The 3,771-nt window shown below is 42.9% G+C and overlaps 1 long non-coding RNA gene across 1 annotated transcript; it reads right to left on the reverse strand.

The window, feature by feature from the left end:
* Positions 1 to 2,249: 2,249 nt before the first annotated feature.
* LOC116068138 lies at positions 2,250 to 2,870 on the reverse strand. The gene is made up of 2 exons (XR_004109447.1): positions 2,714 to 2,870; positions 2,250 to 2,352 (listed from the first exon to the last, which is right to left on the reverse strand). It is a non-coding gene; the product is annotated as an uncharacterized LOC116068138 (long non-coding RNA).
* Positions 2,871 to 3,771: the final 901 nt, after the last annotated feature.

A 3,771-nucleotide genomic window follows, 5' to 3' on the forward strand; every position in this document is an offset into this window, starting at 1 on the left:
AGAATACAAAAATAAAGTTGTAACTCTGATATATAAGCAAGTAGTAGAGTTTTTAAAATGAGAAAAAATTAAATTCAGTAATATTTTCCAAATATGCTTCACCTTGATGAAATGAATATAAGACTCTAAGAATATCCCAATTTCAAGTCTATTTCAGTTTTAAAGATGGCATTAGAATAAGAAGTCCTCTGTGGAAAGCAGTTGAGGAAAACACTTGAGGTCACTCATAGGCCTCCACACTCACATACCAAGATTTATACATGTGTACACACAAAAAGGAAAACAACAGAATTTAAGAATTAACTTAATTGGGCTGGAGAGATGGCTCAGTGGTTAAGAGCACCGACTGCTCTTCCAAAGGTCCTGAGTTCAAATCCCAGCAACCACATGGTGGCTCACAGCCATCTGTAATGGGATGCCCTCTTCTGGTGTGTCTGAAGACAGCTGCAATGTATCATCATATATATAAAATAAATAAAATCTTTTAAAAAAGAAGAAAAGAAAAGACAAAGGTATACAATGGAAATCATGCCTGACATGTAGAGATGTCTCTCTGTAAAAGATCTAGGAAGCAGAAGGCCAGGTCCTGAGGTGGGCTTCTTCTTATGTTATATCCCCAGTGCATTTTGTGGACCTCACAGCTGTCTTAGTGATGGATCCAGCATACCCGGTCCTGCACAGTGGTCAGTCATTCTCTAATCTATTGAAGTGTTGGTAAACACTCAGCCTTGGTGGGGGCGTTCTGTGATGGTTGATTGTCATTATCAATTTCATTGGATTAATGAAGGTCTAATGGGGGCTTGAAGAATGATCTTGTTGGTAAAGTGTTTGCCACAGAAACATAAATGTCTAAATATAAATGCTGTTGTGGTTTAAATGAAAAACGTCTGCTGTAGGTTCAGATATTTGAACAGTTGGTCCTCCGTTAGTGGCACAGTTTGGGGAGGTGATGCAACCTTGCTTTGAGAGTTATCCCTTCATCCTATTTCCAGTCTGCACTCTTTCCTCCCCTTCCTGCTCTGGCCATCTGCTGCCATGCTGTCCCTGCCACCATGAATGATAACCCTCTTCATATTATAAGCCAGGTATGGCAGCATGCAATTGTAAGCTCAGGCTGAGTATGCCAAAAACAGGAGAATTTGTAGGACTTGCTAGATAAACAAGTGATTAAACTTGCCCAATTGGTAAGTCCAGGTTTGATAAGAGATTCTCAAAAAAATAAATGAAGGGCCAGAGAGAAAGCTCAGTAGTTAAAAGCACTTGTTATTGTTCTAGATGGGCCAGGTTTAGTTCCTAGCACCAACGTGGTGGGTTCAACCATCTGTAACTCCAGTTCCAGGGAATCCAACATCCTTTTCGAGTCACCACAGGTACCAGGTATGCACATTGTAAAGACATGCATGGAGATAAAACATCATATATTTGAAGTAAAAATAAAACAGAAAGGTGGAAAAACAATTGCAAAAAAGATGCTTCTGGCATTCACATGCCCATGCCCGTGTGACTGCACATGCTTCTGGCATTCACATGCCCATGCCCATGTGATTGCACATGCACACACATACACACACACAATTTTTTTAAGATTTATTTATTTACTTATTATATGTAAGTACACTGTAGCTGTCTTCAGACACTCCAGAAGAGGACGTCAGACCTCCTTACGGATGGTTGTGAGCCACCATGTTGTTGCTGGGATTTGAACTCACGACCTTCGGAAGAGCAGTCGGTGCTCTTAACCCCTGAGCCATCTCATCAGCCCCACACAATTTTTTTTAAGATAAAAGAATAAAAAGAGGTATACAAGACATTAGTGAAGCATGTCTTTGGATGTGTCTATGAAGGCATTCCCAGGTTTCCCCCTTTAGGGGAGGAGGACAACCTGATTGTGGATGTCCAATGGGTAGTGGCCTAGAATAGAAAAAAGGGAGGGTTGGGGGGAAAATCAACCTGAGAAACATCACTCTGTTTCCGAATCCCCCCAATTATGAGCAAGCAACTTCATGCTCCTGCCATCACAGCCTGAAGCCACTGCCACCACTGTGTCTCCTCTGCCACTATGGAATGTACCCTCAAGTACAAAATCCCAAGTCCTGCCTCCTTTAAGGTGGGCTAATCTGAAGATTCAGACCGACTCGAGAGCAGCTACTGTTTTATGCCAACGAGCCTGGAATCAGTTCATCTTAGTTCTGTTACTGTAAGGAGACAGAGTCACTACAGCAACTCTTATGAAAGAAAGCATTTAGTTGTAGGTTTGCTTAGTTTCAGAGGTTTATTCCATTGTAGTCATGGTGGGGAGCACTGTGGCAGGCAGGCAGGTACTGGAGCAATTGCCGAGAACTACATCCTGATCTGTATGCAAAGAAAGAGAGGAAGGGGTGGGGCAGAGGCAGAGGGGGAGGCAAAACACTGGCCCGGGGGTGTGGGTTTTTGAAAACCTCAAAACCCACCCTAGAGACACACTTCTTCCAACAAGGTCACACTTCTTAACCTCCTAATTCTTCTAATCCCAACAAAGCGTTGCACTCCCTTCTGGATAAGCATTCGAGTTTACGAGCCTTTGGGGGCCACTCCAATTCAAAGCTCCATACAGTCCAATAGACCAAGTGCTGCTGCTGACTCACTGTAAGTAAAGCACCTGCGATTTTGCTTCAGTTGAGTTAACTGGTCAAAAAATGTGATACAGAAGGCATGGTTGTGATCACAGACCCACCTGAAAACTGATGTCATGTTTTATGATTGACCTCAGTAGCTAGAGGCAGAAGAGCAAGGAGTGAGTGTCCACTATGGTCCTGGAAACCCTTGAAATTTGAAAGCACTTTGTTGTCATAAAACAGGTGAGAAGGCTAGGCTAACTCAATGACAGGCTTCAAATTGGCAGTTTAGAAGATCAGGCCTAAGAACTGGGCAAGTCAGTTACTAGAAAAAAACCCAAACTTCAAGTCAGAAACTGCCCTGCCATCAGAAGCTGTACTGCCACCTGGCCTGAGGCAAGGACAAGGGGTCAAGAGCCTCCTCAGCAATACTTCCCAGACTTCCCTAGCAACAGTTTCCACCCCCAGTAATGGTTCTGGAATGTCCATAGAGATGGACCCAACAGATTAAGATAGAAGTCACCTATCCCGGAATTCCCCTCATGTGCTTTAAATCAGGCCTTGGTGCTCACTTGGTTGTCTATCGTGGTAATGGAGACCCCAGCATGCTGGACTTCTGCAGAATAAAACACTCCTTGTGTTACACCATTTGAGTCGAGTGAATCATGGAGCCTTACACAGGTAAGGAAGTTGTGTGTTAGCTTTCTGGTCTTATCAGATCCCACCAATAACTGATTGAGTGCAGAAGACAAGAATGCAAGCAAGTGGTGACTTGGCCTTCATTTGCACAATTGGTAAATATTCTTGTTCTTAGGTTAGAAAGCTCTGGGCAGGCGGGATCCAGATCCTGTAGTTTACTTTCTTTGCTATGTGACCTTCAGGAAGTTGGTTAGTTGTTGTTGTTGTTGTTTTGTTTTTGTTTTCTTTTGTTTTCCTGAATCTTAGTTACTTTAAAGAGAGTGTGAGAAACATAATTCCCCAAATCCATCAGTAGATGATCTGAGGTCACCTCAAAGAGCTCTAGGTATCTCAAAATTTCTTGACAAACTTCCTTCCCTCCCTTCCCCCTTCCTTTCTAACCTCCCTGTCATTTATTTGTGAGATATGATAAGATCAGAGAGCTGACCAACAACTTCCCTTACTTGCTCAATGACAACAGGGTGCTTTCAAAATTCCA

The sequence above is a fragment of the Mastomys coucha genome, unplaced genomic scaffold (assembly GCF_008632895.1).
Source record: "Mastomys coucha isolate ucsf_1 unplaced genomic scaffold, UCSF_Mcou_1 pScaffold22, whole genome shotgun sequence".
NCBI classification, from domain to species: Eukaryota; Metazoa; Chordata; class Mammalia; order Rodentia; family Muridae; genus Mastomys; species Mastomys coucha.